General features: G+C 35.2%; 1 protein-coding gene across 2 annotated transcripts in view; it reads left to right on the forward strand.

The window, feature by feature from the left end:
* The window catches only part of Cdh12 (cadherin 12), a 684,197-nt gene that overhangs the window by 292,399 nt on the left and 377,448 nt on the right, over nt 1-14,350 (forward strand). The gene's annotated exons all lie outside the window — the stretch shown is intronic.

The raw sequence follows: 14,350 nt of genomic DNA on the forward strand, positions 1-14,350 counted from the left end.
TGATAGAAGAATAAGATGTCTAACATACAAAGATATATTAATTTTATAACAGATAAATATATTTGAAGCCAGAAATATGTAGATAATGAAAAATAATTTTCTGGAAAGTATTAACATCATTCTCATAAGTATTTATCACTTGAGGATAATTATTAACCTTTGTGAGAAGAATGTAGCCACATTGCTCATCAGACATTATTCATAATAACCAAAGAAAAGCTTTTGTGAACATGGCAGTAATTAAATTGGTGATGTCCCAGGACACCCTCAACATTTCAGCTGAGGCCACACTGGATATTATCATCTGTAGGAGCTTGTCCTGACTTATGGTTCAGCTCTAAGCTGAAATATAAATAAAAAGAAGACCTGAGAACCTAAAGAGATTATCATTCTGCATACATAAAAGTATGATCATCTCATGATACAAGAATGGAAGTAACCTCTGCTGTTCAGTATAGGGCAAGCATTCTTGTTTCCCTGCAGAGTCCAATGAAAGCATAGGAGTGCAGGACGTCACCAGTGGAGAGTATGCTGGAGTCACATCACTTTACTTGCTCTGAATGTGAAATGTCCACTAAATGCTCATGTGTTTTGACACATGGTCCCAATTGGCATCACTCTTTCTATAATTTATAAAAACCATTGAAGGACAAGGGAGGGTGTTCAGAAGTATGCCATTGGTATTAGGCCTCTAAGGGTCATAGGCTTGCTTGCCTTTGGTAAAAGTTTTCTTCTTCCTGATCTACCAAGATGTGAAAAAATTCACTCATAAGCTTCTGCTGTCACAGAATAAACGACATTAGCCACCACACCACCCCAGATCCTAGTTAATGGACACTACAAGCCCAAGTAAATCCACACTCCATCAAGCCAGCCATATATTATTCACAGCCATGGCAAAAGTGGCCCAAACCCTCATTTTCAGCTGTGGTGGTGGCATTTACTATTTTGATCTGAACTCCTGTCCCCATTGTCCTCTTCTTAGATACTAGAGGTCAAATTCAGGGGTTGGTATATGCTAAGCAAGTGCTCTACTAATGAGCTACATTCTCAGTCTTATTTTATTATTGTGGTAAAGATTATGAAGAGCTGTTTAAACTAGCTTATAACTAATTATATATTTGTCATATATAAGCATTCATTTGATGTTGGGAAAGGTAAAAAGGAAAACTAAGTAAGGATTTTAGAGGGAAGAAAAGAAGAATCATCCCTGCCTCCATTATGTTATAGATTACTTGGTATTTTTATGGGAGGGTGTCTCTTTACATTTGTATCAGTCTTACAGAATAAGTTCCCTCTATGACTGTACCCTCGGTGTCAGAAATCCAATACTTTAGTACTAATTGCTAAATGATGAAACCAAAGCTACCTTTAATTGTTCTAAGAGAAAATTTCAGAAACACTAAAATAGTAAACCTAAATTGCAGTCTGTCATTGACACTTTCACTTATTATGGTGACTAACTTCATATATTGCACTTCTAAAATCCTCTGTTCAGGACCATCTTAATTAAACTATGTGTCCTCAGTGTGTATTTTCATTTACTTTTTCCACTGTTTGAGCAAATTTTTAGTTTTCCCAAATGGTTTTGTACTAATTTCCACTTTTAATATGATTTGTAAAGGAACATTTAGCTATAAATTTCATTTACTAAATTTGTGATGTTAAATGAGAAGGTAACACATATTAAAACTTTTTCTAAACTAGAATAATCAGAGAGTTTATTCAGCCTAAAAAAATAAATAAAAAGTTGACGTATTTCATAGAACTGTCATAAAACTTTTCATTCTCCCTTATTAGGTAAAATGTCTTAATGGCTAAGATATAAACACTTTTTGGAGGAACTAAATGACTATGGACTTAATGTAGATTTTAAATAATATTTTGGTTCAACTTCCAATGTATATCTGGGTAAAAACATGCATTACATTTTAAAATCACCATTTGCTAATTGCACAGCTACATTAATAAAGCTTTTTCTCATGTACATTGGCTCATTCTCTACTTGTTCTCAAGACAAATGGTATTGACTAATTCCTGTGGTTCACTTAATAAGTCAGGTAAAGCTCCATTTATATTCATTATGTTTGGGATTAGTCATCCTGTTTCTTACCTGGAGCTCTGTCAGAACCAATTACTCAAATCATGATTTACACCTGATCTGTCCCTAAATTCTTGACACATAATTTTGACAGAAAATAAAATATAATTAATTGCATTTTTGGACAAGTTATTAGATATGCCATAAGATCTTCAACTAATAAAGTAAAAATAAGTTTTCCATATCAATATTGTACAATATATACTGACACTGTCATGCTTGTTTCCTACATTTTTCTTGCTTTTTATTTGCTATTTACTCTTAAACTATATAAAAGTTTACCTAAACTTTTTAGAAGTATTTACAAGGCACAGTGCAATTTCCCAAATGTTAAAGGAAATTTCAAATGCTAACAGATATAGAAGCATGTATTTAGAAAATTGTAGTGAGGGCAATACAATATTTAGTTACAATTTAATTTCATTTTATTTAAATTTGCAGAGGAAGATATGTGCTAAACTTTACTATGATTACCCTTGTCTAAAGAATGTGGTTAATATCAATTCTCTATCTACCTATACTCAGTATTATGTGAAGTTAAAATAACAATATATTTTGAAGTTATTTTGTGAGTTATAACTCATAATGCTAATTAGACTTTAATATATGTCCCCAAACGCCAGTTCTGCTAAGAAATCAATACATAGTGATACTTTAAGTATTTATGGGTACTGAGGCATATACCCATTCCACTTTGAGTGTCATATTACATGCTAACTTTAATAAAATCAACAATTTTTTTTTAAATTGAGAATTATCCAAATGTTTTGAATGAAATTCCTGGAATTATTGGACCAAGGAAAATACTGCAAAATTATACATTACGTAAATGTTGGCTGTGCCTTTATTATCTTAGTAGAGTAGAAGGAACAATATAATTACACAAATAACTAGAGCACATAACAGATTTCACACTGTAATAAAAATAGTGCAAATTACATCTTACCATCTCATAGAAGGAGAACATTAACCAGTGTTGTAAAATAGAACAGGAGATGCTTTGAAATGTTGTTACAACTATAGAAGGAGGTTGGTCATAAAAGTTCCTCATACACTCAAACTTGGGCACATATGCATGTTTGTAATGTATGAGTACATACACACAGTGCATGAAAACCGTTACACTGAAAATCAAATTTGAATTTGAAGTTGAAAAGGAAATAAAATCTATAACTGGTCATGCAAGTTAGGTGTTGTTTGGTTTATGGATATATTTAACATGCATGTTGATTTTATTGCTAAAGGGTCATGTAATTACACATGAATATTACTGAGTCTGATAATAGACCTGATATCTGTATTTGGACTTGAAAATTAGTTGTGGGTCACCTTCATAATTGTCAAACAAGGTAAACAAATGTGGTGTAGGAGTGCCACAGAATCTGCTGGACTAAAAAGTCTTTTAATTTGGCCATGGAAACTTACATATTTAAATATATTTATATTTAATTGTAATTATATATTATATATTATATATATATATATATATATATATATATTTATAATACAAATAATAGCCAACTCTATACAGTTGTCTATTTAGTAAATACTACTTTTCTTTCTTATTCAGAGGGTACTAATTGTGTTTTGGAAATAACAATTATTTATTAAGCATAGGACTCAGAAAAGCAGAGCCTTAGTCCACGATGAAGGGAATTAGTCTAGATTACCTTAGCTACCTGTGAAGATTTTATATCCCTTGCTACTAGTTTTAGGAATTTATCCACACAGTTAGGTTTTATCCTTTGAGAACTTGGAAGAATTAAAGAGAGTTTTTAATGGGAAGGAATGGAAACTGAGGCTTCCCTTGGCTTGTTGATATTCACATGTATAAAAAGAGAGGGGACGCCACTTCAACCACTTGCAAAGGAGAAATGAAGGCAGAGACTTCATACTGAAGAGTCCATGGATCATGACAGAGTGAGTTTCTCTGCATTAGATATTAAATTACTGGAGGCCTGGGGAAATAATATTTGATCTTTGAGAAGATGAAAGTTTCCAGAATCCATGTTGTATAGCTCGCAACCACTTGTCACTTTTGCTCCAAGGGGCCTGTTTATGGATCCGCAGCCACTTGCACATACCCCCATATGGAGAAACTCATTTACATGTAATTGACCATACTGAACAGATTTAACTAAAAATTAAATTGCTGGGCTGTGAGATGGATCAGCTGGTAAAATTTTGTTACCAATATCTGTAGCTGATAGTTTTCTCTGGTTCCTCCTGGCCCCATAGTCCCAAAGCTGTTTATATAAAATAATCATTCACAGGCTTACTATTATTTATAACGGCTCAGCAATTAGCTCAGGCTTATTATTGAAAAGCTCTTACACTTACATTAACCATAATTCTTATTTATGTTTAGCCACTTGACTTCATACCTTTTCTCAGTTATGCCTATTCATCTTGCTTCCTCTGTGTCTGACTGGTGACTCCTGAATCTGCCCTTCCTCTTCCCAGTCTCTTCAGTTGGAATGTACCACCTAATCTTATTCTGCCTCACTATTGGCCAAACAGCCTTATTTATCAACCAATCAGAGCAATACATATTCACAGCATGTAGAAAGACATCCTACAGCACTTCCCCATTTCTGTCTAATCAAAAAGGAAGGTTCTAACTTTAACCCAGTAAAATGACATTTAACAGAACAGTTATCAATTAAGAATTACAGTTACAGTAATCTAGTCTATTTGTGTTTGGCAAAATTAGAGAAAATATTTTATCAATCCTGTATTTGTGAGTCTAAGATTTCATATCTGATTTACCTTTTGTCATAACCAAGGAAAATTATAATTATAACTCTCTAGTCTTCAACTACATCAAAGACCTGAGAAGGAAAATAATAATACCTGAGAAAATGGAAAATACAAGCAAGGAATTTCTAAAATTCTTGTGAGAATAGATAGAGACAGCTGGCAACCTGGACAGTCACCCAAAGTTCTTCTGTAATGTTGAGGCATCCATCCTCAGCCTATAGGTCTGGAGTTTTTCAGTCACTTGTCCTTGTGCCTGGCCTTCTCCTCTGTGAAGCAGGAATCTGAAGGACCATCTCATCTTGCAAAGTTTAATGGTTACCTTCCTATATGTCCTGCATGTCTAGTTTATATAATATACTGTCAAAACAGTCCAGGCAAGAGAGGTTTCTTGCCCATATGGTTAATTTTTGCCATAAAGAAAGCAAACACCATATGGAGTTTCTTTGATGCTCATCATCATCTTGTCTGAAGTAGATTGGTGCTGCCAGGAGCAAACATGTCTCAATATCCAGAAAGTTAAAGTTTTTAAAACATTTAAAATGCCATATTCTGTAGGTCTTTGATGAGTTTGAAGATGACCTACCTAATTGAAGTATATTTATGTATACCTAAAAACTTAGCTAACATGAGTACAAGTTTGATTATCAGAGATGACTAATTAATATTTATTAATTATACATTATAATTTTAAATAAGTTGCATAAACATAATACCTTAACAAACATAGAAATATACATAAATTATTACATAATTGACTTTAAATTTGTATCAATATACTAAAATCCATAGCAATGTAAAGTATTTTAAGCAAGTTGCTGCTCCTTAAAAGTAGATTTAATATTCTACTCTTTTATCCTATCTATAATATCCCTTTTTTTCTTTAGAAAGGGATTACATTTATGATTAACCACCTTTAAATAAAATAAACATTCATAAACAATATTTTTGGCATTTGGTCGTAGCTTCTCATACTACTTCCTGCTGCTTGGGGGCACTGCAATCTTATGGATATTCTAAGAAAATTAAGAATTATGGTCAAGTCCTGACTGGAGTAGTCTATGATGTGTATTCCCGGAGCCAATTGCCTTGAAGCTGTCCTAGATGTTGGATCATCTAGAGACCTTTCAGGGGGTCTTGGCTGATAAAACCATATTAGCCTAGAAGTAATCCATATGTTCTCACTTTCTGTGGAAACAAAAGCAGAATCTCTTTTCTAAAATAATGTATCCTTGGACACAAATTTTGACGTCAAGATACCTTTAATATATATATATATATAATTTATACATATTGGTTTAACTCAGCATCCTTTACAATCAAATGTCTTTCTGTAGTTTAAAAATCCCAAAGACAATATAATGCAGACACTGTGTGTGATTTTCATCTTTATGTGACTTAACTTTTATATTTTTTTTGTTTACTGAATCTTTTTTTCATTTTTTGTATTATTATATTTGTGTTTTAAGTTTACACATCAGCCATGAGTTTCCCTGTCCTCCCCCCTCCCGCCCCCCACCCCCACCTTCCCACCAGTCCCTCCCCTCCATTCCCATTTCCTCCAGGGCCAAGACTTCCCTGGGGATTCAATTCAACCTGGTGGATTCAGTACAGGCAGGTCCAGTCCCCTCCTTCCAGGCTGAGCAAAGTGTCCCTGTGTAAGCCCAAGGTTCTAAACAGCCAGCTCATGCACTAAGGACAGGTCTGGGTATTTCTCTTTAAAGATTTTATTTTTCAAAACTATATTTCTTTGTATAACTGCCTATATTTCTTCTTCTCTCTCTTCCAAGCCTATGTACATTTTTACACACACTGTAAAATAGTTTAGAGTTTTATTGCATAGGAATCTATCTTATTGTGAATCTATAATCCTTCTCTGACCTGGAGAAATTCTAAACTTTTAAGCTGCTTGGCTAGGACCAATGCAGCAGCCTTGGCTGCTGACTCTGCCCACTTCAGCTTCCCAACATGGTGGTAATACATTTACTGCCAGCTCTGGGATCCATGCTCACCAATAAGTCTAAGAAGCAGTGAGTCTATACCTCCATCCAACAACATGTAGTCCAGAAAACTTTTTTTTTTTTTTTTTGACTAGGAAAAGCTAAATTCACCAGTCTTGCATGGCTTAGAGACACCTCTGTGTACTGAGATGGGAATCTGCCATGCTGCTTAGCTCATGGCAGCTGGTGACCAGCTCCATTTCACAGGCAGCTGTTGGGAGACAAGTCTGTGCTGCTTTTGGCATCAGACTGTGAGACTGGGATGTGCAGTGTGTCTCTGTTTCTGTGTATTCAGAACCTTTAAGCTTTCTCAGGTCTATGTATATCAGTGACGCATGTTGAGTGCCAAATATAGTTGAGTTTTCTCTGGTCCCACCTGGCCCTGTGGTCCTGATGCTGCTTATAAAATAATCACTCAGAGCCTTAATATTTAAAACTGCTTGGCCATTAGCTCAGGCTTATTACTGACTAGCTCTTACACTTATAGTAACCCATAATTCTTATCTGTGTTTAGCCATGTGACTTGGTACATTTTCTCAGTTCTGCTTCATCATCTTGCTTCATCTGTGTCTTGCTGGTGACTTGGCCCTTCCTCTTCCTAGTCTCTCCAGTTGGAATGTACCGCCTAATCTTATTCTGTCTCACCATTGGCCAAACAGCTTTATTTATCAACCAATCAGAGCAACATATATTCACAACATACAAAAAGACATCCCACAGCAAGTATCAATGATTGAATTAAATCCCCTGGACCTACATGGAAAGAAAGAACTGACTTCTGCAAATTGTTATCTGTTTTCCAAATATGTTCCATGTGCATACTCCTGCTTATAAATGTACTTGGCAATTAAAAATAAGTAATAGATTAAATATTATGCTCCTTTGACCCTTTAGTTTGAGAGGCAAAAATTATTTTATTATTTAAATTACTACAATGAAGTTTTCTTTTATTTACAAACCAAATCATCTCATTTGATACATGTCTATTTCATTTGAACATACTAACAACTCATTTTGTATGTCTTGATTTTATTTAATGTTTATTTAAAAAAATGAGACATCTAAGTAAAAGATCCAACTGAAAACATCACCTATAAGGACTAGTTAGTAAGCAAACGCTGATTATTCAAAAGGAAACTGCCTTCATTTAGACTAAGAATTCTTTTTTTTTTTCATTTTTCTTTATTAAGAAATTTTCTACTCACTTCACATACTATGCACAGATTCCCCCCTCCTCCTGCCCCCTAGCCCTCTTTCACAAGCCATCCTGCATCCCCACATCCCCCAAATCAAAGTCTCCCATGGGGTGTCAGCAGAGCCCAGCACACTGAGTCTAGGCAGGTCCAAGCCCCTTCCCACTGCACCAGGGCTATACAAGGTATCACACCATAGGCACCAGGTTCCAGAAGCCTGCCTATAGACCAGGGACAGATCCAGATCCCCCTGCCTGGGTGCCCCCCAAACAGTTCCAGCCAAACAACCATCTTCCCTATCTAGAGGGCCTAGTCCCGTCTTATGTGGGCTCCACAGCCACCAGTCCACAGTTCATGGGCTTCTACTAGTGTGGCCGGTCATCTCTGTACATCCTTCCATCATGATCTTGATGTTCCTTGCCTGCAGTATCTCTCCTCTCTCTCATCAATTGGATTCCTGGAGCTCAGCCTGGTTCCTGGCCATGGTTCTCTGTATCTGCCTCCATCAGTCACTGGACAAAGGTTCTATGATGACAGCTAGGTTATTTGCTAGGCCAATCACCAGAGAAGACTGGTCCAGGTACCCTCTGGACCACTGCCAGCAGACCGAGGTGAGGTCAACCTTGTGGATTCCTGAGAGCCTCCCCAGCACCCTGCCTCTTCCTATTCCCATGATGTCCTCATCTATCATGTATTTGCAGGTAAATGGATGGAACTAGAAAATATCATCTTGAGTGAGGTAATCCAGACTCAGAAGGACAAACACAGTATGTACTCACTCATAAGTGGATACTAAATGGGAGGGAAGGGATGGACAGAGAGACTAGCTAACAGGGAAAGACCCTAGGAGGGACACATGGATGATCCTGTAAAGGAGAAGTGGATGAGATCTCCATGAGCGGACTGGGTGAGGGGGTGGTGGTGGCAGAGGGTGAGGAGTACGAGAACGTAGAGAAATGGGAGGGTCAAGCTGAAACGAGGAGAGACTAAGCATTCTTACACTGCTTTCTTTGTAATTTAATCCATCTCGCAGTTATTTTCAAGAGGAATTTCCTGTACTAACATCTCATAGTTTGTCTTGAAGGAGATAAATGAAGCAACATATCACCAATCATGTATACTTTCTTGTTCAAAACAATAAATAAGATATAAATGTAAATATAGGAGAAGTCAATACAAAAGAGTGGTTAACATTAATTTTGTGACATCATTGTGTTATGGCTCCAAAATTTGCAGTCCCTGTAGTTTGGGTGAATCATTAAAGTGTCAGTGTATTGGGCTGTCTTATAAAGTTAAAGAGTGAAAAAAATAGTAACTACATAGATAATTGTGAAAGTAAAACATCTGTAAAATTGTCTGGTAGCAAGTGTGCATCATTAAACATGCAATTCAACTTCATTGACTATTGCCCTTTGCTTAGCTCATTCACAATACTAAACATATTCCAGAAGATATATTTTTAAATCAATATGTATTCATTCACATTATTCCAGGAAATAATTTTCTTTATAACCATAGAATGGTCAGTCAGATACAGCATCACAGCAATATCTTATAATACCAATGCTTAATAGCCATATAGTACATTTATTCGAAGTAGCTGGAGGCACTAAATGCACATTACCCAATTAATCATTATAGATCCCTGTGTGGTAGGTCAGAATTAGTAGATCAGTGAAAGTGATAATGATACGAATGTACAAAGCCAGTGAGCTTCTTACTAAATTCCAATGCCTTTTTAAAGCATGAATCCAGGAATAGAAGCAGAGTCCCTACACCCTGTCAAGATGTGGTTAAATTGACCATGCTAGTCCTTGAATTAAATATACTTAAATTGCTCCTTTCCAAATAACATGTAACCATGTCTAATTTGAACAGCTAAGATTGGAAAGAACAAAGGTTTATACACTCCACACAGCATCCACTTTCAAGCACATGCCAAGTAACATTTTTGGCTTAGATAATTAAACATTTCAAAACTCAATAAACTGCTGACACCTGTAGTTTAATTAAAATTTTAGTTAACCATAGCTACTAACAAAATGAAGAAAACAAGCAAAAATATGAATGTTACATTTCAATCCAAAGGAAAGTCATAAAAAATAGTTTTCCAATTAGCATCATGACAATAACAGAACATAATGACCACTATCAGATTTAAAAAATCCATGGTTCTGTTACTAGAACAAGCAACGTGTAGTAGGGAAATAGACAGAATTGGAAAACAATCAAAATTTTGAGTTTCCTTTCCTTTTTAGTAACAACTTCTGTAAGTTTGAAACCTAAGAACACCCCCCACACACACTCCCAATTCCTATTTAAATAGACACATAACTGTGGCAAACAGCATTTACAAATATATATCAATTGCAATATTGAATTGTCAGTTCCTGAAAATGGATAAGCTGAGAAAGCCAGAACAACTGAATGATCTTGTGCTATTTTTGCTCTGAATACCATTTGTTTCAATGAAATATTTTGAGAAAAAGCCGGCATGGCTATACTTATCACTTATCCAGAAATTTTTTTTTTTTTTTTTTTTGTGAAATTCAGTTTCTGACCCTTGTATGGATGCAATTCTTCAACAAATTTCTCACTTTTAGAGTTTGCTCATGTATAACTTTTTGAAAATAAACAAAGACTGTGATGGCAAATAAAACTTAGTAGGTTTCCTAATTACCTGCAATTTATAAATAGTAGAATTATTTCACAAAGGAATGGAATTCTCATAGAGATTTGGAAGTAGTACAATAGGTTAATAGAAAAGCTGTTTTGTTTCATAGTCATGAGTTGTTTTTAATTTATTGGAAAGTGCATTTTGTCATATAATGTATTATGAATATGATTTCCCTTCCTTGTGTTTCTCCCACTTCCTCCCCAACTCCACTTCAATACTGATCCACTCCCTTTCTGTCTCTTGTTAGACAACAAACAGGCTTCTAAATAAATTATGAAACAAAATATAGTAATAGAAAATAAAAACGAACACCTCAGAATAGGACAAAACAAACAGAAGGATTCTTGAGTGTAAGAATGAGTGGGTTTCTGATGTTTTTACAAGGATGAAAAAAAATGTATTTTTTCTATTGCTGGGCCTGAATCCAAAACATACCTATTTGTTAAATATATGATATTAAACAAGTAAATTTATTTCTTATAATAATTTCAATTCCTTAAAACAGAGATAACTAAATGTAAGCAATGAAATAGAATAAAACTAAGATGTTATTTATGAAGGAATTATACATTAAATTGGTCATTGAAGTGAATCTCCAAACAATTCCTTTTCATTCTTTCTTTCTTTCTTTTTTTTTTTTTGAGTTTCTTCCCTCATACCATATGAGACATCCACAGATTCAGCCCTGAGAAGCAATTTCCTATCGGGTGTAATTAAATTTGTAACACAGATATAGCTTTTTTTTTTTTCTTTCAACTGTGATTTTTCTTACAATGAGGTGACTGTGAGGCTTTTCAAGGTCATGGGTTTCAATAATTCTGTATGCTTTCCTGCAGTCAGAGGTCTAACTGGGCCACTTAACAGTTTGACTGAAAAGGTTCTATGCAAATCAAATGTATGCTGTCATCATTATGAATAAGACTGTTCATTTTTAGACTCTTAGGAGGTTTTCAGAGTATAACTGAAGAACTTGGGCTCTGTAAGTGGGTTAGCATGATTGATTCTTTACTATTTAAGAGATGCAGAACAAGAATGTGTTCAGACTGTGAAGTGTAAATTATGCATCGTTTGTGTGGGTGTGAGTGTGTGTGTGTACAAAAGAAGGTAAAGTGAAAAGGAAGGGTGAAGTGTAAAGGGATATATATATTTGTAAAATCCATGGAAGTATATATCAGTCAATCTATCTATCTATCTATCTATCTATCTATCTATCTATCTATATATTCACAATCACATAAAGAGAAAACTTAGGAGCCAAGTAGAAAAGTGGCACACACACACACACACACAGAGAGAGAGACAGAGACAGAGACAGAGAGACAGAGACAGAGAGACAGAGAGAGAGAGAGACAAAGAGAGAGAGAGAGAGAGAGAGAGAGAGAGAGAGAGAGAGAGAATTGGATAGACCAAGATCAGAAAAATAGAAACAGAGAGGATAAATACATGCTGAAGAACATCACTGCATTCAAGTCTGACAGAGAAAAATGGCCTCTTCCATAGTGAACTGCAGTTGTCACTGGGGGCAGGGGTGTCACAGAGGAAGATATGTATCTCAAGGTAAGAGATTATGTCTCTTTGTCTTTCATTTGTGTATCGTAAGCCCCATGCACACGTTATCTACCTTGGTTGCTCTTTGAAGGAATTTATTTTAATCTTTATTTTTATATCCAAAATGTATTAGACAGTAAACGATGACATAACTCAAATCAGTACTTGAATAATGCTCTACACAAACATGTGTTCACATGTGAAAGCTACAAGGGTAGACAGAATGGAAAGAACTTGCAAATCAAAAGCCACACAAACAAGTGCCAGACTAGTATTATTACTCCTTCATCTTAGTACAATATGAAGGAAACTAAAGAGAGATACATGTTAATATTTCATAAATGTGTAATCTGCTTCCTTTGTTAGATTCTAAAGCTAAATATTATTCTAAAAACAACTGTCCCCCTTTGGGTAATTTAACACATAAAACTCCATAAAATATTGCTAATGACAGGAACATAAGCAATCTCCATGTATACAAGCATGCACTCCATTATTTTACAACTCATTCTAGATAGGATAAATATGATATTGGCATATATCCCAATCTTGAGAGAAACAGAGAAGTGGTAGAAAAGGGGAATATATCCCATATTCACTTACATAAGTGACAGTTACATACATAGGGAGGAAAATGGTGACCCTACAGAAACACTGAGGACTGCATTCAATTAATGCTGGCAAAAGAGGGGAAGAAAATCAAGGTGTTTGTGAAAGGTATTAAGCTCTTCTTTAGACTAGGAATAGTCATATTTCAGCAGAAAATGATTATAGTGAAGTATGTACTTTTGATCTTAACTTTAATTTAATAACAAAAGACACAGAAGAGTAATGTAAAATTCATTAATCAAAACAGTGAAGACTGTTGCTCTGGTTTATATGTTGAATGTTTCCCCAAAGCCCATGTAAATAATGGATTCATGTTATTATTTTGGATATGATGAAAACTTTGGAGGTGATGAAAACTTAGAGATAGAGCATATGATATGCTCTTGAGAGAGTTGTAGAAATACAACCTGTTTCTCGTACCATTTTGCAATCTACCTAATGAAATAACATTCACCCTACCATTGCTATCATATACCCCAGTAGAGTCCAGAGCTATGAAACAGCTCATCTCAGACCAGAACATCAGCATTGTGAGCAAAATGAATATCTTTTCCCTAAATGTTAAATACATCATTTATTTTATATTGATGTAATCCCATCACTTGGGAGGCAGAGGCAGGCAGATCTTTGTGAGTTTGAGGCCAGCCTGGGCTACCAAGTGAGTTCCAGGAAAGGCACAAAAATACACAGAGAAGCCCTGTCTCATAAAACAAACAAACAAAAAGGATAAAATTGTATGTAATATTAATAACAGTAATTTCAGTTTGTATTAATGATTATATACATCATATTTATTTACTAAAGTAAGATTATAGTGTTAATTTATGTCATTCTAAAGAAAAAGGACCATGTTTTTCTCTGTGTATGGTGTATTCCAAATCTAGAGAAGAGAAATGGGACATGCCAGAGCCATCGGGTCCAAAGAGCTATATATTTGAAGAACTTGTCAAGATAAACAAAAATCAAAGCTTTTGAAGTTATAACTCCCCCGAGTAGGAACAAGCCAAGGACGCCAGCACCATTACCACTGTCAAAATCTGTCCATGGCATTAAACTTTTCAATTCGCTTTGGTTTGGCAATGTAAGGTCATTCCAATTCCCAGGAGTAGCTTTTGTTCAGCGAGTCATTGGCTGTGTGAGAGTGATTTACTTGATTGGCATTTATATATTCTGCTGCTTAGAATCATTCATGTGACCTGGAAACCTCAGAATACAAACACCGGAACTCTCACATATTGTCTTTAAGACACATCTTTCCCTACTTGAACTTCTCCTTCCAATTAAAATGTGGTTAATATAAACAAGTTGAGATATGTTTTTTCTCAAATAAAACGTGTCCTGGTTGTGAATGGTACATATGGGAAAGGAATGGGTGTTCAAGCCAAAAATACTACTACCAGGTAACAGCAACAGAAAGGGGCTGAATACACAGTCAGCCTATGCAACATAGAAACTTCTTATGTCA

This window comes from Onychomys torridus, chromosome 15 (genome assembly GCF_903995425.1).
Source record: "Onychomys torridus chromosome 15, mOncTor1.1, whole genome shotgun sequence".
NCBI classification, from domain to species: Eukaryota; Metazoa; Chordata; class Mammalia; order Rodentia; family Cricetidae; genus Onychomys; species Onychomys torridus.